The sequence below is a fragment of the Eleutherodactylus coqui genome, chromosome 1, assembly GCF_035609145.1.
Source record: "Eleutherodactylus coqui strain aEleCoq1 chromosome 1, aEleCoq1.hap1, whole genome shotgun sequence".
NCBI classification, from domain to species: domain Eukaryota; kingdom Metazoa; phylum Chordata; class Amphibia; order Anura; family Eleutherodactylidae; genus Eleutherodactylus; species Eleutherodactylus coqui.
In genome coordinates this window covers 290,080,282-290,107,767 of record NC_089837.1, presented here as the reverse complement: position 1 = coordinate 290,107,767, position 27,486 = coordinate 290,080,282, and the positions used below count along the sequence as shown (strand labels likewise).

Sequence of the window (27,486 nt, the reverse complement as noted above, 5' to 3'; positions counted from 1 at the left end):
CGGGCATCGTTTGCCAACACTCGTTACGTGTAAAAGGGCTTTCAGGAGGCAGCAATCATGCTATCCTTGAATTTTTGATAACAAGGGGAGGAAGACCTGAGAAAACTCTGACCTCAGGGTTGTTTTTCACAAAGGCAGATTTTAAAGGATTCAGAAACAGGGTAAGAAGGATCCAATAGCTGGATGTTCTTAAGGACAGCAATGTCCAAGAAGGTTTACAATATTACATAATGAGATTCTCAAAGCACAACCGTTAACAATCCCTAAAAGAAGGAAGAATGGGAAGCATTTAAAGAGACCAGGATGCATGAAAACAGAGGTTGCACACATGTTAAAAAGGAAGAAAGATGTGTTTATCAAATGTAGAGGGGGGAGGGATATCTAAAGAAGAATATAACGCAATCTGCAGAAACTGTAGGGCAATTGTCAGAAAAGTTAAAGCTAATAATGAATTGAAACTTTCAAGAGGGGCCAAAAGCAATAAAAAAGGATTTGGGGGTATGTTAAAAGCAAAAAAATCTACTGATAAAATTAGATATTCAACTGCGAATTGGTGACTTGGTATCAAGAAGACACGAAGGGGTTAATTCACTTGATTGATTAGGTGATGTATTGTACCTGTGTTTTGTGGTGTTGTATATCTAAATGTGCGTTTTATCACTGCTAACTGAGCTTGACAAAGACCGTATTTCTTTCTGTAAACGGTTGAAACGTTGCTGGTTACTGTACTTTTATGGAGGATAAAGAAGATTTAATTTTAACACTTTGGATGCTGCCAAGACTACATTTATTTTCCTTTTATAGATGTGTTATACCTGCCATTCACCCATAAAACCTCAGCAATAATTCAATCCTCCATTTAACGTGTCAAAAGTTGTTATAAATTTATATTCCCAAATTCTTCTATGGCTTTCTGACTTGAAACCACCCTTCAATATCAAAACTCTCATATTTCCCATGTCATGTATATGATTAGAAAAGTGTTCGGCCACAGGTAATTCTGTCTTCCTCTGTTTAATTGTATGGTGATGAGTAGAGATGAGCGAGCACCAAAATGCTCGGGTGCTCGTTACTCGAGTCGAACTTCCTGCAATGCTCGAGGGTTCGTTTCGAGTAATGAACCCCATTGAAGTCAATGGGCGACTAGAGCATTTTTGTATATCGCTGATGCTCGCTAAGGTTTTCATTTGTGAAAATCTGGGAAATTCAAGAAAGTGATGGGAACGACACAGAAACGGATAGGGCAGGCGAGGGACTACATGTTGGGCTGCATTTCAAGTTCCCAGGTCCCACTATTAAGCCACAATAGCGGCAAGAGTGCCCCCCCCCCCAACAATTTGTACTTCTGAAAAACCCTCATTAGCAAGGCATACCTTAGCTAAGCACCACACTACCTCCAACAAAGCACAATCACTGCCTGCATGACACTCAGCTGCCACTTCTCCTGGGTAACATGCTGCCCAACCGCCCATTTCAGTAATAGTAGCAGTCAAGACAGGCCCCAGTAACAATTCCAAAGCAGCAGTATAGGGGGAGCACAGTATTAGTTCCATTTCAGTAGTAGTTGCAGTCTAGACAGGCCCCAGTAACATATCACTAGCAGCAGTATAGGGGGAGCACAGTATTAGTTCCATTTCAGTAGTAGTTGCAGTCTAGACAGGCCCCAGTAACATATCACTAGCAGCAGTATAGGGGGAGCACATTATTAGTTCCATTTCAGTAGTAGTAGCAGTCAGGACAGGCCCCAGTAACATATCACTAGCAGCAGTATAGGGGGAGCACAGTATTAGTTCCATTTCAGTAGTAGTAGCAGTCAAGACAGGCCACAGTAACATTCCCGTTGCAGCAGTATAGGGGGAGCACATTATTAGTTCCATTTCAGTAGTAGTAGCAGTCTGGACAGGCCCCAGTAACATATCACTAGCAGCAGTATAGGGGGAGCACAGTATTAGTTCCATTTCAGTAGTAGTAGCAGTCAAGACAGGCCACAGTAACATTCCCGTTGCAGCAGTTTAGGGAGATAACAGTCTCTTTCACATTTCAGTAGTTGCAGTATAGACAAGGCCCCAGTTACATTTATGTAGCAAAAGTGTAGGCCAACCCCACACACCTTGCTGTAGCATGAGTGCAGGCGAAGCCCATAAAAATTACTAGGATTACACTGTAGGCGAGGGCCCCAAAAAATTGGCGTAACAACAGTACTAATGTACCTCAGAAAAATTGCCCATGCCCAACAAAGAGGGCAGGTGAAACCCATTAATCGCTTTGGTTACTGTGGCTTAATTTGTAACTAGGCCTGGAGGCAGCCCAGTTAAAATAAAAATTGGTTCAGGTGCAAGTTTCAACGCTTTAATGAGAATTGAAACGTATAAACATTGTTTACAAAAGTCATATAACTGAGCCTTGTGGGCCTAAGAAAAATTGCCCGTTTGGCGTGATTACGTGAGGTTCCAGGAGGAGGAGCAGGAGGAGGAGGATGAATATAATACACAGATTTATGAAGCTAAAAGGTCCCTGTTTTTTATGGTGATAGAGAACAATGCTTCCATCCGCGGGTGCAGCCTACGTATTGTTTAGGTACCGCTGCTGTCCGCTGGTGGAGAAGAGAAGTCTGGGGAAATCCAGGCTTTGTTCATCTTTATGAGTGTAAGCCTGTCGGCACTGTCGGTTGACAGGCGGGTACGCTTATCTGTGATGATTCCCCCAGCCGCACTAAACACCCTCTCTGACAAGACGCTAGCCGCAGGACAAGCAAGCACCTCCAGGGCATACAGCGCGAGTTCAGGCCACGTGTCCAGCTTCGACACCCAGTAGTTGTACGGAGCAGAGGCATCACGGAGGACGGTCGTGCGATCGGCTACGTACTCCCTCACCATCCTTTTACAGTGCTCCCGCCGACTCAGCCTTGACTGGAGAGCGGTGACACAGTCTTGCTGGGGAGCCATAAAGCTGTCAAAGGCCTTGGAGAGTGTTCCCCTGCCTGCGCTGTACATGCTGCCTGATCTCTGCGCCTCCCCTGCTACCTGGCCCTCAGAACTGCGCCTTCTGCCACTAGCGCTGTCGGATGGCAATTTTACCATCAGTTTGTCCGCCAGGGTCCTGTGGTATAGCATCACTCTCGAACCCCTTTCCTCTTCGGTTATGAGAGTGGAAAGGTTCTCCTTATACCGTGGGTCCAACAGTGTGTACACCCAGTAATCCGTAGTGGCCAGAATGCGTGTAACGCGAGGGTCACGAGAAAGGCATCCTAACATGAAGTCCGCCATGTGTGCCAGGGTACCTGTATGCAACACATGGCTGTCCTCACTAGGAAGATCACTTTCAGGATCCTCCTCCTCCTCAGGCCATACAGGCTGAAAGTATGACAGGCAAGCAGCATGGGTACCCTCAGCAGTGGGCCAAGCTGTCTCTTCCCCCTCCTCCTCATGCTCCTCCCCCTCCTCCTCCTCCAAAACGCGCTGAAATATAGACATGAGGGTGCTCTGACTATCCAGCGACATACTGTCTTCCCCCGCCTCCGTTTCCGAGCGCAAAGCATCTGCCTTCATGCTTTGCAGGGAACTTCTCAAGAGGCATAGCAGAGGAATGGTGACGCTATTGATTGCAGCATCGCCGCTCACCATGTGGGTAGACTCCTCAAAGTTTCCAAGGACCTGGCAGATGTCTGCCAACCAGGCCCATTCTTCTGTAAAGAATTGAGAAGGCTGACTCCCACTACGCCGCCCATGTTGGAGTTGGTATTCCACTATAGCTCTACGCTGCTCATAGAGCCTGGCCAACATGTGGAGCGTAGAGTTCCACCGTGTGGGCATGTCGCACAGCAGTCGGTGCACTGGCAGATTAAACCGATGTTGCAGGGTCCGCAGGGTGTCAGGATCCGTGTTGGACTTGCGGAAATGTGCGCTGAGCCGGCGCAACTTTCCGTGCAGGTGTGACAAGCGTGGGTAGCTTTTCAGAAACCGCTGAACCACCGAATTAAAGACGTGGGCCAGGCATGGCACGTGCGTGAGGCTGCCGAGCTGCAGAGCCGCCACCAGGTTACGGCCATTGTCACACACGACCATGCCCGGTTGGAGGCTCAGCGGCGAAAGCCAGCGGTCGGTCTGCTCTGTCAGACCCTGCAGCAGTTCGTGGGCCATGTGCCTCTTCTCTCCTAAGCTGAGTAGTTTCAGCATGGCCTGCTGACGCTTGCCCACCACTGTGATGCCACGCCGCACGACACCGACTGCTGGCGACGTGCTGCTGCTGACACGTCTTGATTGCGAGACAGAGGTTGCAGAGGAGGAGGAGGAGGGTGGTTTAGTGGAGGAAGCATACACCGCCGCAGATACCAGCACCGAGCTGGGGCCCGCAATTCTGGGGGTGGGTAGGACGTGAGCGGTCCCAGGCTCTGACTCGGTCCCAGCCTTCACTAAATTCACCCAATGTGCCGTCAGGGAGATATAGTGGCCCTGCCCGCCTGTGCTTGACCACGTGTCCGTTGTTAAGTGGACCTTGCCAGTAACCGCGTTGGTGAGGGCGCGTACAATGTTGCGGGAGACGTGGTCGTGCAGGGCTGGGACAGCACATCGGGAAAAGTAGTGGCGATTGGGAACCGAGTAGCGCCGGGCCGCCGCCATCATGTTTTTGAAAGCCTCCGTTTCCACAAGCCTATACGGCAGCATCTCCAGGCTGATCAATTTGGCTATGTGCACGTTTAATGCTTGAGCGTGCGGGTGCGTGGCGGCATACTTGCGCTTTCGCTCAAACAGTTGCGCTAGCGATGGCTGGACGCTGCGCTGAGAGACATTGCTGGATGGGGCCGAGGACAGCGGAGGTGAGGGTGTGGGTGCAGGCCGGGAGATGGTCGTGCCTGTGTCCTGAGAGGGGGGTTGGATCTGAGTGGCAGGTTGGGGCACGGGGAGAGTCAGTGGTGAAAACCGGAGGCGGTGAACGGCCTTCGTCCCACCTTGTGGGATGCTTGGCCATCATATGTCTGCGCATGCTGGTGGTGGTGAGGCTGGTGGTGGTGGCTCCCCGGCTGATCTTGGCACGACAAACCTTGCACACCACAGTTCGTCGGTCGTCTGCACTCTCAGTGAAAAACTGCCACACCTTTGAGCACCTCGGCCTCTGCAGGGTGCCATGGCGCGAGGGGGCACTTTGGGAAACAGTTGGTGGATTATTCGGTCTGGCCCTGCCTCTACCCCTGGCCACCGCACTGCCTCTTCCAACCTGCCCTGCTGCTGCACTTGCCTCCCCCTCTGAAGACCTGCCCTCAGTAGGCTTAGCAAACCAGGTGGGGTCAGTCACCTCATCGTCCAGCTGCTCTTCCTCCGAATCCTCTGTGCGCTCCTCCCTCGGACTTACTGCCCTTACTACTACCTCACTGATAGACAACTGTGTCTCATCGTCATCGTCCTCCTCACCCACTGAAAGCTCTTGAGACAGTTGCTGGAAGTCCCCAGCCTCATCCCCCGGATCCCGGGAACTTTCCAAAGGTTGGGCATCGGTCACGACAAACTCCTCCGGTGGGAGAGGAACCATTGCTGCCCAATCTCGGCAGGGGCCCGAGAACAGTTCCTGGGAGTCTGCCTGCTCCTCAGAATGTGTCATTTTCATGGAGTGAGGAGGCTGGGAGGGTAGGAGGAGCAGCAGCCAGAGGATTCAGAGTTGCAGCAGTGGACGGCGTAGAAGACTGGGTGGTCGATAGATTGCTGGATGCACTTTCTGCCATCCACGACAGGACCTGCTCACACTGCTCAGTTTCTAATAAAGGTCTACCGCGTGGACCCATTAATTGTGAGATGAATCTGGGGACCCCAGAAACTTGCCTCTCTCCTAATCCCGCAGCAGTCAGCTGCAATACACCTGGACCAGGAGCTCGGCCTGTGCCCACACCCTCACTTGGGCCTCCGCGTCCTCGCCCGCGTCCACGTCCTCTAGGCCTACCCCTCAGCATGGTGTATTACGAGTAGAGCAGAAACTGAACGCTGTAATTAAATGTGCCGCTTATTGGCCTGTGGTTGGAGGCTGACTTCGCTTACAGAACGCACAGCAGAGCCAGGAAACAATTATGCGCAAGCCTGTAGTCAGACCTAGGTGCGTGTGACTGAGCTGCTGGAATTCACAGCGCAGAACCAGTCAAGTGGCCAAAGGCCAGTGGTAGGCCTTAAGTATTTTGCTTCAATTTTTTTAAATGGTGAGGTGAAAAACCAGACAGACACCGTATGCAGCGTACATATGTATATTCTTTCCCTCTGGCCGGATGACGGCGATCATGTAACGGACACAGCAGAGCCAGGAAACAATTATGCACAAGGCTGGGTATTAATGAGCGACTACTACCCCCAGCACACCCGCAGTAAACTGAAGAAGTTCACAGGCAGCCCAAATATAGTATTGTTTTACAATTTTTGGGAAAAAGCCCACTGCCTGTGATATAGCCTGTATATGGATTTCCCTGTTGGGGGATGACTGTGGTTATTGAAAGCACAGTGCAGCCAGAAAAAATTATGCACAAGGCTGGGTATTAATCAGCGACTACTACCCCCAGCAGACACGCAGTAAACTGAAGACGGTCACAGGCAGCCCAAATATAGTATTTTTTTACAATTTTGGGGAAAAAGCCCACTGCCTATATAGCCTGTATATGGATTTCCCTGTTGGAGGATGACTGTGGTTATTGAGAGCACAGTGCAGCCAGAAAAAATTATGCGCAAGGCTGGGTAGTAATCAGCGACTACTACCCCCAGCAGACACGCAGTAAACTGAAGACGGTCACAGGCAGTCCAAATATAGTATTTTTTTTACAATTTTGGGGAAAAAGCTCACTGCCTGTGATATAGCCTGTATATGGATTTCCCTGTTGGAGGATGACTGTGGTTACTGAAAGCACAGTGCAGCCAGAACAAAATTATGCGCAGGACTGGGTATTAATCAGCGACTACTACCCCCAGCAGACACGCAGTAAACTGAAGACGGTCACAGGTAGGCCAAATATAGTATTTTTTTTACAATTTTGGGGAAAAAGCCCACTGCCTGTGATATAGCCTGTATATGGATTTCCCTGTTGGTGGATGACTGTGGTTATTGAAAGCACAGTGCAGCCAGAAAATATTATGCGCAAGGCTGGGTATTAATCAGCGACTACTACCCCCAGTAGACACACAGTAAACTGAAGACGGTCACAGGCAGCCCAAATATAGTATTTTTTTCCAATTTTTTGAAAAAGCACACTGCCTATATAGCCAGTATATCTCTTTCCCTGTACCACTGTCCCTGCCTCACCAGTACTGCCCCTATACTCTGTAAAATGACTGCAGACTGAGGACGCTATGGTCTGCACGCCCGATATACAAAAAAAAAAATGTGCAAAACTGCTAAAAGCAGCCTCAATAGTACTGCACACAGTCAGATGTGGCCCTAAGAAGGACCGTTGGGGTTCTTGAAGACTAAAATAACACCTAACACTCTCCCTATAGTAGCTACAGCAAGGCAGCACTTTCCCTGATCTCTCTTAGCTTGTGTCTGTAGTGAGCCGCGGGCGGGGCATATTTAAATACTCGGGTGTCATCTGATCTCACCAGCCACTCACTGCAGGGGGGTGGGGTAGGGCTGGAACATCACAGGAGGAAGTTGTAATGCCTTCCCTGTGTTTCTATTGGCCAGAAAAGCGCGCAAATTTCTCAGGGAAGGAAATGTAATGGAGTCGAGCACCGCGTGGTGCTTGTCTTGAGTAACGAGCATCTCGAACACCCTAATACTCGAAAGAGCATCAAGCTCGGACGAGTACGCTCGCTCATCTCTAGTGATGAGACCTCATCCTGGCTTTACGTTTTTGCCTTGTTTCTCCAACATAAAGGCCCCCAACAGGACATTTACTGCACGGGATCAGGTACACAACATTGGACGTAGAACATGAGAATGTCCCAGGGATCTTATAGTCCTGCTGTGTGTTGGAGATTTGTATACTGTCCGCAGTCAGTATATGTGAGCAGGTCTTGCATCTCCTTACATTACAGGGTTAAGTTCCTTTTTATGTGTCAGAGGGCAGTGCACTCCTGATTATAAGGTTGCCTGTAACACAGAAGTAATTTTCAGATGGTCATCCTTGTGTAAGGTATGGTGGAGTTTCATTGTGGTTTTCCTTAGTATCTCTAGTTGCAGATTGTAGTCATCGACTACATCAAGGCCTTTGACTGTGTCGACCATGAAAAGCTATGGATGGCCCTACAAGAGCTGGGCATATCGGCACATCAAGTCAAGATTATAAAATCACTTTATACCCATCAAGAAGCCACTGTGAGAACACAGTATGGGGATACAGATTGGTTTGGGATCAACAAAAGCTTCGACAGGGCTGCATCCTCTCACCCTTCTTGTTTAACATATATGCCGAAGTGATCATGCGTAAAATGGACCTATCCGAATTGGAAATCAGGGGAATTTGGTGGAAGAAACATCAACAATCAACGTGATGTGGATGACACAATTCTGTTTGCAGAAACAGAATCGGATCTGAAGCAGCTGATATGCAAGATTAAAAATGAAAGTGAAAAAATAGGCCTCTACCTGAATTTAAAGAAGACTAAAATTATGACAATTGCCAAAAATGGCCAAATTCAAATCAAAATGAGGTCATTCTATGCCTGCAAGATTTCATTTTTCTTGGCTTAAAAATTGACCAGGCTGGATAATCTATGCCAGAGATAAAACATAGCATTGGGGCAAAGCGCAATGCTAAACATGGACAAAATCTGAAAAAGTAGGGATACTGGAATAGCAACTAAATACAGGATAGTGCAAACCACCGTTTTTCACATAGCCATGTATTGATGTGATAGCTGGACTGCGAAAAAAGGTGATAGAAGGAGGATTGATGCATTTGAGCTGTGATGCTGGCGAAAGCTGCTGCGTATGCCCTGGATGGTGAGAGTAACAAACAGACCCGATATATCACTGGAGGGCCAGATGACCAGACTCAGACTCACGTATTCTGGTCATGTAGTGTGAGCAGAGTTGCTAGAAAAATCAATAGTGTTTGGACAGATCAGTGGCAAAAGAAGACCCAGCCGCCAAAGGACACGATGGCTGATACTGTCAAAGCTGATACTGGCATGGATATCACACAACTGAAAGAAGCAGTGCAAACCCAAAAAACATCAAGGGAGGGAGCCTTTAGGGTCGCCAAGGGTCGTGAACGACTAAATGGCTAACATCAACAACCACTATTGATTTCAGAACAAAAAGTTTAAACGTTTAGTTACTCTTTAAAAAAGTGGGACATCAGTCAACAGGCAATGGATACTACTTTTCTTTTTATTGATATTTTAAACATGCATATATAACAAAGTGTTGATGGTCCAACAAATGAACAATTAATAAATAGAGATGAGCGAACGTGTTCTTAACGAACACTTACGCACCCGGACACCGGCTTTACCGAGGACCTCAGTGTCCGCGCGTAAAGATTCGGGGGGCGCCGGGGGGCGGGGAGAGGCGCGGCGGCGCGGGCGGCAGCAGCGGGGAACAGGGGGGAGCCCTCTCTCTCTCCCTCTCCCCCCCACTCCCCGCCGCACCCCCCCGCGCTGCCACGGCGACCCCCGAACTTTTTTCGCCCGAGCACGGAATTGCTCGCAAAGTTCGGTGTTCGGGCGAAAAGGGGCGGAGCCGAACACGTTCGCTCATCTCTATTAATAAACAAATTTAGGAGTGTGCAAAATATGTCAACCAATACCTACTCCTGTTCCCTCTTTTTCTCTTTCAAATACCTGATCTCTCTGAGGGATGTTTTTGAAAATTTTCCATCAAAACATTTGTAAAATGAACCGTGAGACCTCAGCTTAGATTTTCATTTTATACTAAGATAATATATTTTTAGAAATTTTGAAATAGTAATCTTCATTGTCTATCTGTCAGAATAATATAGAATACTATATAGGGCTGTTATGTATCTCCAGTATAGACTTGTGCAGGACTCTTGTCTCTCGGGTGCAATGTGCTGCTCCTGTCTCAGGTTTCTTTCATCATCTCAATTTCCTATTGTCTGATCAGTTACCAGGTCAGAGACAAATCGCTCCTATACAGAGCTCTCCTTTCCTCCCCGGATCCTGCAGAGCTTCGTCTTATATGAAAAATTTTTGTGCTGAGCTTAGTACTATTAGTTATTATTAATCGTTTTTTGCCTCTTTGTAGGGTAATTATTAACTCTCTACCTAGATATGAAGTATCAAGTCTGCATTGCTGTGCTTCTAGCCACTGCCTTATCTCTCTGTGATGCAGGTAGGTACCCAGTCCGCAACTCCCACAGGCAAGATGTTTTGTCCTGTATTAATTAGAGGTGTGTATTCTTATGAGTCACTATTTGACACAATATCTCACTACTTAATTATTACTTAATTCTTGAAGCTAGATAAACCTGTACTGTGAAATTTCTAAGCAATGTAATTATAAAAGCTATTTGCACTCAGAAAGTGAGGGACTGAAAACTCGTCTAAGTTGCATAATACATTACAGGATCAGGGTTACTGAGAAGTTTCAGCTGTGCATAGGTCCACTCACTTCTTACAAAACTGTGTCATAGAAGTTTACAGAATACTTTATGATAATTAAATGTAAAGGTTTACTACAGACTCTTTGTGTGCAAGTGTCTGTATGTCCTTCAGAAATTTTATATGCAAATAAACTTTACCAGTGACATATTTCAATATTGAAGGTTCCCTCTAAGCATAAAAAGGAAAAAAAAGTATATACATTTTTAGACTAAAAGGAATTGAGCAATCATCTCAAAAACTTTATTCAAACCCATCAATGTTTTCAAGCAGAACCAATAGAAGACGTAGAACCACTTAAATGTACTTTTCTGTCAAAAAATCAATCCCTCTTTGTTTTTTTTCAAAAAACTATTACTGGATGTGCATTAAAAAGTGCATTATTCCTTCCTTGATTACCCTAGTATTGTATGTTGGCGAAGCATAGCTGATACTATACTATAAACCGCATCACTCCTGCCAACAATACTCAATCTTCTACTGATGCTAATTTACAGATTACAGAATTATACTAATATGTATCCTGATATATTTTTTTAATTATTGACTAGGCCTATAAGAAAATTATTGTTAAGGGTAGTGTCACATCTGCGTCAGCGCTTTTTCTTCTGTTCAAAAGCCAAGCAGCTGGGTGGAAGGTGATAGATCCCATTATAGTCAATGGGGTACGTCTGTCAATGTTCAGTTCTGTCCAGGGATGGAACTGTTCAGCCGCTAGGATTCCCCTTTCTTGCTCCCCATACAGAGCAGGAAAGCAGAAGCCCCAGTGCAAGTGTGAAACCACCGTAAGCTGCTTCCCAATTGCAGATGGTAAAGAAGTAGTTGAATTGTTTGACCAAAGCTCTGGTTATGCTGCAGGCTGCTATGTAAAGCCAACTGTAGCTTGTTGATTGAGTCTAGATAACAAGCTGCATTAAATAGCCTTGTCTACTGAGGGATCTGCAAGATAGCTGCAAGAAACTCTCTGCAGCTCTGGATTTTATTAGTATTAGAAATCCCAAGGCAAAAGCCGAATATACACATTAGGCTCTTTTCAGATCTACATTGTGGTGTCTTTTATAAACCTCCATGCAGTGCTGAACAGGTCATACAATGGAAACTAGAAGGGCCTGACATACGCTATTATAATAAAATCCATTGAAGTCAGTAGAGGTGTTTCTCATTTTGAAAAATGGTGCTGGAAATTCTGATGTTTTTTTCATCCTAAATGACGAAATCTACGACTACAATGACTCCAGGTTGATATGGGCAAAGACTTAAATAGCTTTGCACCATAAGCTATTTCATAGGACCTGCTGCAAACATGGCTCTGCCAACCCTTTATGTTTGTTTCAATAAGGTTCGGGTAATAAAATGTCTAATCCTTGCGTAGATGTTGCTATCTTAAGGGGTTATCTCATTAAGATCACCTCTATTTATATTATATGCCCTATTACTGCACATCATAGGTGTTTGTCTCTTGATGAGAAGACCTTATCTCTGTAAGTGGCTTCCATTCTGGTGGATTTATAGGGGTATTACGTTTCAGGAATTCTATTTCAATTTGTTTGAAATTGCAAAACCATGCACTCGTCCATAAGATGTTTATTTCCAAAATGCTCCGTTCTCCAGATAAAGAAAGAGAAAAGCAGAGGAGGCCAGCCCTTGTGCGCATCTTACGCCAGGCTCTCATCTAAATCTGATGGCATGCATAACAGCTCCTGGCCCAGCTGCCGCTGTACTCTATTTCTTTCTATAGTAGGGGGGGGGGGGGGGGGTCACTTTTCCTGGCAATGCGTAGTAAACAATCAGGGGGAGAGGAATCAATATTTAGAGAACGGAGCATTTTGGAAATAAACATCTTATGAGTGAGAGCATTGTTAGATATTTTGAACACATTGAAATAGGATTGCTGAGATTGGAATACCCCTTTAAGTTGTGCTTCTATTCATATGAATGGCCAGCATGTAATACTACATTTACTTTGCAGCGACTTGGCTGGCCGTGGCTTCTCCTGGAGCAATCAGCTGTTTGGGTGCACAGAGCTTGACCCAAGGCGATCAGCAGATGTGAGAACCCCTTAAATAAATGGCTTATAATAATAAAACTTGTTTTTTTTTCCCACAGGGGACTGTAGCCAGTTGAGCTCTTGTGTAACTTGTATTGAAAGTGAACTAAATTTCAACATGTCCTGTGAGTGGGTGACATGTGAAGCCTCAGGTAAGAATTAATAAAAAGGAAATGCAAATGGTTATTATATTCACCATTTTCCTTTATGTGTGGATCACGATCATTCATACCTTTTATTCATGTATGGTCTAATGAAAACTTTTATAGATATGTCTAAAAATAAAGCACAATACAATTGTTATAGAGAATGTTTCATCAGCCAATAACCTAGTTATTAGTTATAATAGTTTAAATCATATTTTTATGTTAAGCTTTTTTTAAAAGCATTTTTGGTAGCTTTGCATGTCACTATGTATTTAAAAAAATAATCCTAAAATTTACCAGTTTCATTCAGGCTGCTAAGCCAAATAATAGGCAGATATGCTTGTTCTGTATAGCAGACTTATGGACCATACAAAATAGAAGATTGAAGATGTTCATTACACAGCAATAGGTTCTCATCTTTCCCTTGAGAAGGGAAAAATAGGCAGAAAGAGAGGTGCAATGTAGGTGCAGTAGTACCACACCAATGGAAGCGGTAAGTGATGCAAAAGAATAAAGCTGGACTGTCACCTCAATAGGCTGTGCTTGCAGGGCCCAACTCCAGAAACAGCGTGATTGAAACACCAACAGAGTTGCAGGTATTTAGGCAGGAGCTGCCAACTATGTCAACTGCATCAATTTCTTCAGGAAATGACAAACCATTGGACATGGATTGAAAAAAGGGACAACTGTAGATAGCATTGCTCCTAGACCCCATCGACAAATGGTAAATAGATGGAGATAGAAAAATACTAAGATGAACTTTATTGAAGATATGAACATAAACGAACACACAACCCAGCAGCCACCTTCAAATTTTCTAATTTCATGCTTGGCGAGGGGTTTCTTTAATTTCACACATAGCCAATTATCTGTACTGTTCAATTTGGGTATATGAGTCTCTTGGACTTCCCTTATTACATACTGGCACTATACTAGCATGTATTCATTATCACTTCTATTGCTACCAAGCCTTAAGAAGGTCAATAGTCCAAAATGTAACAACAAGTGGGGCTGGATTCACATGGGCGTATACGTTTTTACGTTCGCCCGCAGCGACATAAAAACGCGTGAATGGGTGCACAAATCTAAAGTTTGTGCAACCGTTCAGATGGCCTTGGCCTGGTGCATATACGCCGAACCCGCAATGCTAAGCTCTGCTAAGCTGTCTCCCCTTTTCCTCCCCCACACTGGCTTTCTGCATGGGGAGTGGGCAAGACGGGGCTGGAGCTAGTGTGCTAAGCTCCCACCCCCTCTCCGCCCCTTGTCAGCAGCCAGTAATGGGAGTGGGCGGGATGGGCCGGGAAATTTTAGCAACTAGCTCCCCTTCCCAGTCTCGCCCCCTCCCATTGCAAACAGTCGGCAAGGAGCGGAGAGGAGGAGGGAAGGGGGTGGGAGTTTAGAAGTCACGCTGCTAAACTCCCTCCCACCTCCCTTCTCCGGCAGCTGTCATAGGCTCCCATAAGAGTCTATGCAGCCGCTGCCAGCGTAAAAGCACCCGGCTGCAATGTGCTATCTTGGCCGCCCGGGCGCTTTTACGCCGTGGGAATACACCAATGTGAACTGATGCATTGTAAACCAATCCATCAGAGGGGCAGCGTATATTGGCTGTAATATAAGTTTGTAATATACTGTATCTTATTCTAAAAATTGCCTTTTTCTCCACTTACGAGCCACTTCCCCCTACCCCTGCCTCCTGCACTGTTCATTCACTTTCAGTTTATGGATGACATTTTTCTTGAGAGACAAGACAGGTAATCAGCTTACTTGGGGATCAGGTTACATGCTTCCCTTACAATTCTATGGAGAGGGGGGGGGGGGGGGAGAGACCAGCTGTGAAAGAAAAGCAGAGAGACACACACAGAGATGCTATTGGTGGGTACTAAGTTTTCTATCTTACCCCAGTGCTGGATTCACAGCTACACTCTTCAGTACTGCCAGGGGTGTAGTTAAAGTTTTGAAGGCAGTGGTCAGAGAGCCAAGAGACTGAGGGTGGACTCAGACAGTGCTATACATGCTGGCCACAGCACGTGAGACAATCTGACAAATGGAAGCGTGAGTAAAGTAAAGGTTATTAGTGCAGAGTTTTGGGGGTGTGGGGCCAGCAAGAGCAGCCATTGTGTCAAGCAGGCCCTTGGGCCACCTGATGTAGGGTCTTGGTTGCAACTGCAACCCCTATAGCCACATCACTGTTTACTGCTGGATCACATGCTGCTGCTTCCATGTGCTACTAAAAGACATGAGAGCAGGGTTTTTTCTATATGTGCTTTTTATGGAGACATTATAGCAAGCAGTCTTCTGCTTAACTCAGGGAAATCTGACAATTAGAGATAAACATGTGTAGTGACCCAGAGTGGGCACTACAGCAATTTGCTAGTCACTTTATGAAATCAAGAGTGTATGTACCTTTAAATGGTCAGTAATGTGTTAATTGAAGGTGTTCTCACAACCAAGCATCGCATGGTGAATTCACCCTAACCTGCTCTCATACCAGTCAATCACCCCTAGCTAGTACAGGGATTGGATAGTCAGCTTTTTCCTAGCGCAGGATTGGTTGTGTAGAAAGGTATAAAAGGTAGAGAGTGGATAGGGTTAGTCAGTTTAGTCCAGGAAAGCCTAAGATAGAAGCTGGGGAGGAACCAAGAGAACTTCTTCACTTAGCCTTCCAAGTCTATTTTAGTAGTCTTTCCCGTCTAGTTGAGAGGAGACTGGAGAGTAAAGGAGAAAAGCCAGTGGGGTGGAAAGGAGAACATCAAAAGTGTGAGTACTGAAATCAAAGTCATTCTTGAGTGTTAGCAGAGAAGAGTAAAAGAGAGAGAAGGGGAGGAAAAGTTCAGTAGAAAGAAACAGAAGCAAATAGTCAGCGTAAAGAAGCAAGCAAGCAATAAGTTAACACCCCAACAAGTTTGCAGATGAGGGGGATGACATTACAAAGTCAGCACTGCTGCAGCGTGACATGCCCTCTGAATGCCAGGGAGATGACTGCTCCAGTAAGAAGGGGAGCACAGGGAAGGCTAGACAGGTCCAAGTGGTGGGGAAAACAGTTAATAGGACCATAAGTAGCATAATGAATATAAAGAAGAAGAATAACCATATAAATTGTATGGCAACAAATGCAAAAAGTCTAATCAATAAAGTGTGTGACCTTGAAGTAAGAATATCTGAAGAAAATTATGATATAGTAGGAATAATGGAAACATGGCTTGATGATAAGTGCAATTGGGTGGTGAATTTTTCTTTCCAGAAGAGACCGTGAGAACCAGAATGGGGTAGGGGTATGTCTGTATGTTAAATCCTACTTAATACCAAGCCTAAGGGAAGATATAGGTGTAGGTAATGAACGTGTGGAATCTCTGTGGGTAAAAATCCAGGGAGGGAAAAATAACAAAATCCTGACAGGGGTTTTGTATATTCCACCAAAAATGACAGAAGAAACTGAAAACTTATTAATAAGGCAAATCAAAAAGGCCAATAAGCTCTTGAGTACAATTAAAGATAACTACCTTACCCAACTTGTACAGGAAACAACTAGAGGGAGGGCCATTCTGGACTAATTATTAACTAACAAACATGACAGAATCACAGAATCATGGCGGTGCAGGTTAAGGGACACTTGGGAAATAGTGACCACAATTTAATTAATTTCTAGCTATTATTCAATACAATGCCCTATCACGGAGCAACAAAAAAAACCTAAACTTTAGTAAAGCAAAATGTGATCAACTCAGAATTACTCTTGGCAACATTAACTGGGACAATGTCCTCAGAAATAATAGTACAGACAACAAATGGGTGAATTTTAAAAACATCCTAATTACCTCAGATGAGCAGTTCATACCCTTCAAAAATTAAATAACTACAAGCAGAAAGAAACTATTGTGGCTCGAAAAGACTGTTAGGGGGGCAATAAACAAAAAAAGAAAGTGTTTAAATTACTAAAACAAAAAGGCAGTAAAAAAGCGCTAAAAACATACAGGGAAAAAAACTAACTATGTATGAAAAAGATCAAAACTGCCAAGGAGAAAGCAGAGACTAATTGCCAAACACAGCAAAAATAAGCCAAAACTATTTTTTCAGTTATAAAAACGGTAAAAGGATTTGCACTGAAAGCATTGGACCTTTAACAAATAATGCAAGAGAAACCATAGAAGATGATGGGCTGGAAGCAAATCTATTAAATAGTTTTTTCTCAAGTGTATTTATGAAGGAAAAAGAAATGTCACAAGAGATGCAGGGGGATAAAACGACCCTCCCTCATCCCCGCTAAATATCAGGAAGTACCGAGGCAGTTAAAAAAGATTAAAATCAACAATGGAATACACCCAAGGGTTTTGAGGGAACTAAGTGATGTACTAGACAGACCACTCTCCCTTATATTTAGGGACTCTGTTGAGACCAGGGTTGTACCTTTCACATGGGATGAAATTACGCCGCAGAACGCAGCCTAATCTGCAGCTGCAGAATTCCACACCAAAATCCACAAGTCTAACTGCTTGGCTTGATGCACAATTGCAGGCAGGTTTTAAGGCATTTTCAATTCTGCATAAGCATTTGCAGGTAGGGAATTTACTGTGGCTTTCGGTGTGTTATGTGACCTATTCTGTACCATGTGAAAGATCCCTAACTTGTTCAGGTATGGCATTTTTTTGTGTAATTTTTGAAGAGATGTAGCCCATTTTGCAAACCTGCAACAAGTGTGGTGTTTTTTAATTATATATAGTTTTCTGTGGAGGTTTATAAAATGCAACAATAAACCCTATATAAAAGCGGTCTTGAAGAAAGTCAAGACTAGTGTAAAACAACTTATTTAAAAGCACTCACTAAGGAAACACATTAGCACTTGCTCTTCAAGAGTTCTTATTTTCTGTTATTTTTTTGTTTCTTCAGAAAACAGCAGCTGTGTTACCAAAAAAGAATATGCACATGAATTCTGTACAGTATCAAACAGTAGCAGCATGTGTGTAGGTAAAGGACCCGATGAACAAAGTGGCATTGGTGGGGAGAACAGATCAGGTACATAGGAAGAATCCACAGAATTATTATTTCAGACTCACCTGTATTTCATTACTATGTTAGTAAGGCTTCATTCCTACAAGCGTATATCAGCCAGCCGTTTTCACGGGTGGGCGATATATGCAATGTTGGGAGAGATAAAACTGGTGAACGAGCGCACAAATCAAACGTTTGTGTGCCTGTTCAGGCCGCATGGGTCCCGGCGCATATACGCCGAAAGTTCCATGTCGTCGCCCCTTTTCCCTCCCTCCCTATCGCAGGCTCACCTCTCTTCTCCTCCCCGCTCGTTCTTTGCAATGGGAGTGGGCGGGACGGGGGGGGGGGAGCTAGGCACCGTCCCGTCCCGCCTCCTCCCATTGATGGCTATGGACAAGGGTCGAGGAGAGGGTGGTAGCTTAGCTCCGCCCACATCCCGCCCCTTGTCCACAGCCAGCAATGGGTGAGACGGGACGGAACTGCGCTTAGCCCCCTCACCCCCAGCCCGCCCCCTCCCATTGCAGAGAGCCAGCGGGGAAGAGAGGACAGGTGACCCTGAAGTTGGTTAGGAGAGCAGAGGGAGGATCTTTAGCAGCCACATTGCTAAACTCCCTCCCACCTATGGCCGCTGCCATAGGCTCCCATAGGAGCCCATGCAGCGGCTGACGTATTCCGGCCAAAAGATAGTTCCAGGACTATCCTTGGGTCTGACGTAAAAACGCGCTATATTGGCCTGGCCAGGCGCTTTTACGTCTCAGGAATATGGCCATGTGATCTTATGCATTGGAATCCTATACATCAGATCACAGCGCATATCAGCCGGCCGGCTGATATACGCTCGTGGGTAAGAAGCCTAAAACTGTGAATAACAAGATAGGCACTATTGATGTGTATTCAGATGACCTATATATAAATATTAGCATTATCGTTTGTGTATACACAAATCACGCACGTTGGCGAGCGCAATATCATGCCAACTTTATTGATCCAATATGGCGCTTGCCCGTGTGCAGGTAGCTTAAATGCTGCTTTCAGACGAGCGTTTAATATCTTCGTATTTGTTCTGTGCTTTGCAGACCGTAATATGCAGCTAATGTTAATCTATATATTTATTCATGGACGTATTTTCACAATTGTTTTTAAAACCGCAGCATGACCCGTTTTTGCTATCGTTTTCAATAGGGTAAATGCGGATCAGTATTTTTCCATTAGAAAATAAAATACACTGAGGCAAAAACAAATGAAATACAGATGACATGTGGTTGTAATGTCATCTGTTACACCTCCATGAAACAGATCCATATTACGAAAACATTACAATGCGCTTATCTGAAACCAGCCAAACTCTGAGTTTCTTCTTTAATTGTCAATCAGTATTATTACTTGCTTTATATTAGTGCTTGTGACGCTAATATTTTATCGTATGCATTATACTCAAGAATTCCAATTTTGGAGATATAGTACCTGTTATTACTTTTATTTTCTCAATTTAAGCATAGCAATCACCTTAGTAAAAGATGATGCAGGAAAGCAGCCCAAGGCCTCTTCACATGGGCAATGCGCCTTTCGGCTAAAAAACGCATGGACGAGGAGAAGCCCAACCAAGTCACGGCAAAAATGTGCGCTTTCTCACCCATTCACACGGCTGGATGCGGCATATAGATGCCGTAGCCCGGAATTCCCTTAAGCTGGCATGAATCCTCAGCATGGCTTCTAATATAATAGGACATCAGTGGCCGAATACACTGGCCAATGTTTTGACACGGCTGGAAAAGATAGGTTTTCTCCTATCTTTCGGGCATGATCAGATTGCAGCTCCCAACTACTAGCAAAGGGAAGGTAGTGAGTTTAGCAGCAGTTAAACAATGTCAGCTGGTTCTATTTAAATAATAATTTAGTTTTCCAACTGTGTCAAAACATCGGCCAGCATATTTGGCCACCGATGTCCTATCTTCGCTGGCGGGACGTTTTTACATGGGTAATAATCAGCCATCCATTTGAATGCATTGGAATCCAATGCTTCCAATGGTCTCTTTTATTGTGGCTAAATTAGCTGCATAAAAGTGCTCGTGTGAAAGGTTGAGGGTGCATGCATGGATGATATTTCTGTCTGATCTTTGGACTGCAAAATCAGTTTGAGGCCTTAGTCACACGGGCGTTTTTTTGCGCGATTTGCGGATCGCATGACGGATGTGCATCCGCAAATCGCGTGACCGGGGCCCAAAAATCGCCTGAAAAATCTGCTCCTAGCCGCGTTTCATTAGAAACGGGCCGAAGCTGTCCAGCACATTGAATTCAATGGAGCTGGCAATACAGCCGGCTCCATTGAAAGCAATGTGCTGCGGGCGAGCGCGGGATGAATTGTCGGGAAGGGCTTAAATATATAAGTCCTTCCCTGCAATTCATCCAGAAATGTGTAAAAAGAAATATATATATGAATTCATGAATGGGTGTGAGTGAGACCTGCCTCTGATTGGCTCAGCGCTGAGCCAATCAGGGGCAGGTCTGATTCACCCCCCCTTCACACCAACTGCAGGCCGGCCACGCTGAACTCTGTCTACCGGGACAAGGTGAGTATATATATATATTTTTTTTTTTACACATTTCTGGATGAATTGCAGGGAAGGGCTTATATATTTAAGCCCTTCCCGACAATTCATCCCGCAATCGCCGGCAGCCCATTGCTTTCAATGGAGCCGGCTGTATTGCCGGCTCCATTGAATTCAATGGGCAAACATCGTTCTTCACTGCCACAGCTGCTACAGCTGTGGCAGAGAAGAATGATTTGTCTTCTATATGTTCCCAATGGGGTCGGCGCTGCTGCCGCCGGCCCCATTGAGCGCATATAGAGAAGAGAACAGGAATCGCAGATCGCAGATAGGTGCGATCTGCTATTTCTGTTCTATAATTTATCGAACGAGCGCATAAAAAGCGCTCATGTGTCCGATACCATTGCAAAGCAATGGTTTTAAAAAATCGCCGGACACATGCACATGCGCAAATCGCGCGAAAAAACGCCCGTCTGACTAAGGCCTGAATATGGAAAAGTAATAGCATCCATTCATTTCAATGGGACTATGCACACAAAAACAAAATCATAGAAAGCAGCCATATACTTACTGATATACTGATACAAGAGGGCAGGTAAAAACATCCCATCCCTCAACATGCAGACAGTCAAACTGCTAAATTGAAGAGTAATTTACACAAGTGCAAGGTACTGATGAACAACTCACACACCTTCCTTATATTGAGGGGGTGTCTGTAGTACTATTATTGCACAAAAAAGTCATATACAGGGTGTCACGCCACATGGTACGTATAGTGCACCAGGCAGGTTTACAACCTATTAGTGACGCCATATTTCAATCCAGGGGGCTGCCCTGCACCTAATAGATGAACCACACTGGGACCCTGGGCTACTTGTTACTGATGAATGAAAAAAATGAGTCCTCAGAAAACAATGCTTCGTACAATTATAAAAACAGTTAGGGCTCTTGGAAGGGGTTAAAGTGTACCTTAAAAGGAAGATGTCATGGGCTATGAGTACCATAAACTAAAACCAAATGCACACGACCGGGTCGGATTCCGCATGCGGGATCTCACAGCAGAATCCAACCCGATGCGCAGCCAGAGACCACTGCTTAACTGTCCGGACCTGCATTGCAAATGTGCTGGTGCGCCGGGCACATGCACAGCACAGATTGTGCCGTGCTGTCACTAGGCGTGACGCGGATTCCGCGGCCCGTCCCCAGGGGCAGCTGCAGATGGGCCACGGATCAGACAGCTTCCATTGACTTCAATGGAAGCCATCCTTGTGGATTCCGCACTCAATTAGAGTATGCTGCAAATTTCCATCCGCGAGCGGAAAATCACAATTAATTTCCGCTCTTGGACATGGAAAAGGGATTTTAAATAGCATGCTATGGGCAGTATTTGCTGTGGAATCCGTAGGCGGCTGGCCACTCTGTATTCCACAATGCATGTGTATTAGGCCTAAGTTATAGAGCAGGTTCCCAGGAGTGCAGGGAGGTATTTTTTGGGAACTTGCTCTAAGAGCACCATAACTTAATTAATGGTTCTCATAGCCAGTGACAGGTTCTCTTTAAGTTATATAGAAAAACAACTATACTGCTGTAGAGAAGCCATCACCGTAGGATGTAAAGTGAATCTGGTTAGATGTTAGTTACACTTTGTCTCCTAGTGCATGACTATAAACAGCATGCACCTCCGATGGTCCTGTTTAGAGGTAGAGGACCTTATTTATCATAATTGTCTTAGGCTAACTTCACACGGGAAAGTACAATGTGGAGCCGTGAATTCCGCACTTATATCGCGCTCCCCACCATGTGAAATCCCCAGGGATGTGAGGCGTTCTTCATGGGAATGGATCCAAAAAAGAGAAGTTATATCTGTCCTTTATTCTTCCTCTCCTTTTTGGATCCTCCCCTGGTTTTCACTTCAAAAACTGCATAAAAAAACCTGAAGAAAACCTGCATGTGTGATTGCACCCTAAAAGAAGTCTTGGATTGCAAATGGGCCTCACTGCAGAGCACTGTGTGCAGGAATACACAACAATCATTTTTCTAAATAACCTGAATTTTAGATGGACCTCATTTATCTAAACTGTCAAAAAGAGAAAAAAAGTTTTTGTTGCCTTTAGCAACCAATCACAACACAGCTTTCATTTTACCAGAGCAGCTTGGGAAGTGTAAGCTGAGCTCTGATTGATGGCTATGGGCAACCAAGACAATTTTGATAAATGAGTCCCTCTGTAACTCAGATTATTTAGAGAGGTGATTATTGTGCACATCTGCACTGTAATTGCTTCTCTATTGGATTTTCACTTGATGTGGTGTAACATTTTTGATTCTTGCTTGTTTTTTTCCAGTGTCAGTTCCTGAGAACAGGTCATTAGAGCCAGAGAAGGAACACCCTGAAGGTGAGTGGCTATGTCTGTTCTTATTGAATCCAAGAGATGATATGCCTTTGTGTGAGACTAATATTCACTGCTAAAAACAGTACTAGATTCCACCATGTCTTGTTTTTCTTTCTGCTCCATTAGGTAGGTAGAGGGCTCCTTGGTGTGTTGAGCGGTTACGTCTGAGGTTGATGTGTCTTCTCTGATGTCAGAAGAGATACTGAAAAAATGATGAGTGAGACAGTATTACTGCAGAGAAGCAACACTGAGTAGTGTGACCACCTTGGAACATTTACTGAGGTGGACCAGACACAGCAAGGATAGAGACAGTAGGTAGCGCTATTCTAACCTCAGATCTGAAATATCGGGATAGAAACATTTTGTAATAAGTGTAAATATAAAAAATGTTTATAATTATGGGCTGAATTTAACTAAACAATATTTTTCATGGAACAACCCATTTAAAGGTATCTCATTTCTTACATTTTGAGCAAGATTACATTCACACCTTTTGGTTCTTTTGCATTCGTCTGCTGTCAGTCTTTACCACAATAGCCAAATATTAAATCTATATATATATATATATATATATATATATATATATAAATAAATAAAGGCGAAATCCTCACTGACTGACTGACTGACTGACTGACTCGCCACTAATTCTCTAACTTCCCGATGTCGTTCAAGCACGAAATGTGACACAACCATTCTTTTGGTCCTAAATAGGAAAAGTAGAGGGGTCACAACTTGATTATTCAATGCTAATTGCAAAAGTAAGTGTATGCGTATGTAATGTAACTTCCCTGATGTCGTACAAACATGAAATTTGCTACGACCATTCTTTAGGTCATAAATAGAAAAAGTTAAGGGGTCACAACTCAATTATTAAATGCTAATTACAAAAGTAAGTGCACCGCTATATAATGTACCTAATCTAATGCTCTAACTTCCCGGTGTTAAAAACAAGCAAGAAATTTGGCACTGGAATTCTTTAAGTCCTAAATAAGAAAAGTAGTGGGGTCACAACTTGATTATTCAATGCTAATTGCAAAAGTAAGTGCACCCCTATGTAATATAACTTACCGATGCTGTACAAGTGTAAAATTTGGCATGATCATTCTTTAGGTCCTAAATAGGAAAGGTAAAGGGGTCATAACTCGATTATTCAATGCTAATTGCAAAAGTAAGCGCACTCCTATGTAATGTAACTTCCTTTGTAACAGTCTCTGACAATTTTGCCTCACCTTAGAAGGATGAGTTTTGTGCCATTTGATTCCTTAGATCATTACCTCCACCATAAAATCCCAAAATTTGAGGTAGGTACATTGAGTGACACGACAGGCCACGTCAACGTTTCCATGTTAAGTATAGTGGTGAGCGCCGTTATAGAGATTCAAATCTCTTTCCTTCACTGTTGCGAGACTGCTGGCTTAAGCGCCAGTGAGAGAAACAAACACACACACAAAAACACACATAAACCAGAGAGGGAGGGGGAGAGAGAGAGAAGAGGCATGATTGGACAGGGAGAGAGAAGTGGCATGGAGAGAGAGGAAGGAGGGAGAGAGAAGCGTCATGGAGAGGGAGGGGATAGGGATAGAGAAGCAGCATGGAGAGGGGGGGCAAAAGTAGAGGCAGAGCGAGAGGGGGCAGAGGAAGAGAGAAGTAACATGGAGAGGGGGAGAGGGAAAGAGACCAGGCATGGCGCAGAGGGGAGAAAGAAGAGGCTTGGAAAGGAGGTGGAGAGAAGCAGCATGGAGAGATGGCAGAGAAGCATCATGGAGATGGGGGAGAGAGAGGCAGCATGGAGGAGAGGAGAGAGGGGCAGCATGGAGAGAGAGGGAGAGAGAAGCAGCATGGAGAGGGTAGAGAGAAGCGGCATAGAGAGAGGGGAGAGAAACGCAGCATGGAGAGAGAAGAGGGGAGAAAGGAAGATTCACAACAACCATTTTCCCAAACATTTTATATTTGCATAGTGAACATCAGGTCAATCTAGTTATAATGAATAGAATTTAAAAAATCCCATTCACAAAATGTCTGGGCTTAAATACATGGGGCTCCATTTACAAAAGGCTTTAGGCCAGTTTCTGCTGTAAGATAGTCACAAATGCTTGTGCAAGTGAGTATTTGCGAAAAAAAATGTGACTTTTTACCTTTTTGCACTGACCCCACCGCTTTTGAAAGGAGAGGGTGTGGCTGCCAGGGGGAAATCTCACTAAGCCCAGTGTCGCAAATGCCAGGCTTAGTAGATTTCCCCCTTGGCACATTTTGTTTCTCATGGTTTGTCCAATCATCTTTAAAGAGGAGAAAATGCATTGTAAAATGAATGTAAAAATCTAATTGACATTTTTACGCACAACACTGTGATGTATCAACACAGTAAAGCTATGTTCACATTAGTATTTTATTTCTGTCTAGCTGTTCCATAATGGGAGCAGCTTAACGTAATGAAAATGCTTTAGTTTTTGGGTCCATAGACATGCATTGAGACTGAAGACCTTTAGTTTCAATGCGTTTGTTAGTTTTCTGCCGCCATTCCGTTTTTAAAACTGTAAGAAAAGTACAGACTGTCGCAGTATTGCTTCCAGTTAAAAAAAAACAGAACCAAAACGGATTTGTTTTTTAACCTTGCTGTTGATGAAAACTGCAAGTGAACGGAAAGCTATTCGCTTGCTTCTGTTTTTTATTTCTGTTTTCTTATCATTGCTCTGCTCCCACAACGTAACGGCTGGATTGAAAAAAAACTGCTAGTGTGGACATAGCCTAAAACCATATCTTTTTAACTTGTTTTTAGAGATGAGCGAGCACCAAAATGCTCGGGTGCTCGTTACTCGGGACGAAATTATCGCGATGCTCGAGGGTTCGTTTTGAGTAACGAACCCCATTGAAGTCAATGGGCTACCCGAGCATTTTTGTATTTCGCCGATGCTCGCTAAGGTTTTCATGTGTGAAAATCTGGGCAATTCAAGAAAGTGATGGGAACGACACAGCAACGGATAGGGCAGGCGAGGGGCTACATGTTGGGCTGCATCTCAAGTTCACAGGTCCCACTATTAAGCCACAATACCGGCAAGAGTGGGCCCCCCCCCTCCCAACAACTTTTACTTCTGAAAAGCCCTCATTAGCAATGCATACCTTAGCTAAGCACCACACTACCTCCAACAAAGCACAATCACTGCCTGCATGACACTCCGCTGCCACTTCTCCTGGGTTACATGCTGCCCAACCCCCCCCCCCCCCCCGCACGACAGTGTCCACAGCGTACACCAAATTGTCCCTGCCCAGCCTTCAGCTGCCCTCATGCCACGCCACCCTCATGTCTATTTATAAGTGCGTCTGCCACAGGAAAAGCAGGCACACACTGCAGAGGGTTGGCATGGCTAGGCAGCGACCCCCCCATAAAAGGGGCGGGCCGATAGTCCACAATGCTGTACAGAAGCAATGAGAAATCCAATCCTGTGCCACCTCCATCTCGAGCTGCACACGTGGGCATAGCAATGGGGAACCTATGTGCCACACACTATTCATTCTATCAAGGTGTCTGCATGCCCCAGTCAGACCACGGTTTTTTATAAATAGTCACAGGCAGGTACAACTCCGCAATGGGAATTCCGTGTGCACCACACTGCATGCCCCAGTCAGACTGGGGTTCTTTAGAAGTGGAAACAGATGCATTTATAATTCCCTGTGGACTCACAGCATGGGTGGGTGCCAGGAAGCCACCGGCGGTACATAAATATATCCCATTGCATTGCCCAACACAGCTGAGGTAGTAATGTCGTGCTTAATGCACGTGGGCTTCGGCCCACACTGCATGCCCCAGTCAGACTGGTAATATGTACCTTAACAGTAACCTCGTTGGTGGTAATGTGGTGGTGACTGCGGACCTGGTAGCGCGGTTTTATGTAGTTGGTTTTCGGAATGTGGCCAGGATTAAGTGGGCCGTGGCGGGGGGATGGTGGTGGTGCTCTCTTGTTGTGTCGTTAAAGGTGAAATTCTTGGACTGCCACCAGACGGACCAATGCAAAGGTATTTGCCAAGAATCTTTTCACTGTTGGAGGAGGAGGGGGATGTTTTGGAGGCACTATGTGTCCTCTACACGTGTCCGTGGTTATATGCACCTGGAGAAGAGAAGTCTGGGGAAATCCAGGCTTTGTTCATCTTGATGAGTGTTAGCCTGTCGGCACTGTCGGTTGACAGGCGGGTACGCTTATCTGTGATGATTCCCCCAGCCGCACTAAACACCCTCTCTGACAAGACGCTAGCCGCAGGACAAGCAAGCACCTCCAGGGTATACAGCGCTAGTTCAGGCCACGTGTCCAGCTTCGACACCCAGTAGTTGTAGGTGGCAGAGGCGTCACGGAGGACGGTCGTGCGATCGGCTACGTACTCCCTCACCATCCTTTTACAGTGCTCCCGCCGACTCAGCCTTGACTGGGGAGCGGTGACACAGTCTTGCTGGGGAGCCATAAAGCTGTCCAGGGCCTTAAAGACTGTTGCACTGCCTGTGCTGTACATGCTGCTCGATCTCCGCACCTCCCCTGCTACCTGGCCCTCGGAACTGCGCCTTCTGCCACTAGCGCTGTCGGATGGGAATTTTACCATCAGCTTGTCCGCCAGGGTCCTGTGGTATAGCAACACTCTTGAACCCCTTTCCTCTTCGGGAATGAGAGTGAAAAGGTTCTCCTTATACCGTGGGTCGAGCAGTGTGTACACCCAGTAATCCGTAGTGGCCAGAATGCGTGTAACGCGAGGGTCACGAGAAAGGCATCCTAACATGAAGTCAGCCATGTGTGCCAGGGTACCTGTACGCAACACATGGCTGTCTTCACTAGGAAGATCACTTTCAGGATC

General features: G+C 45.2%; 1 long non-coding RNA gene across 1 annotated transcript; it reads left to right on the top strand.

The window, feature by feature from the left end:
• Nucleotides 1-10,174: 10,174 nt before the first annotated feature.
• Nucleotides 10,175-17,725, top strand: LOC136611807 (uncharacterized). Its single transcript, XR_010790311.1, has 3 exons — nt 10,175-10,263; nt 12,639-12,731; nt 17,610-17,725. It is a non-coding gene; the product is annotated as an uncharacterized lncRNA (long non-coding RNA).
• The last annotated feature ends 9,761 nt before the right edge of the window (nt 17,726-27,486 follow it).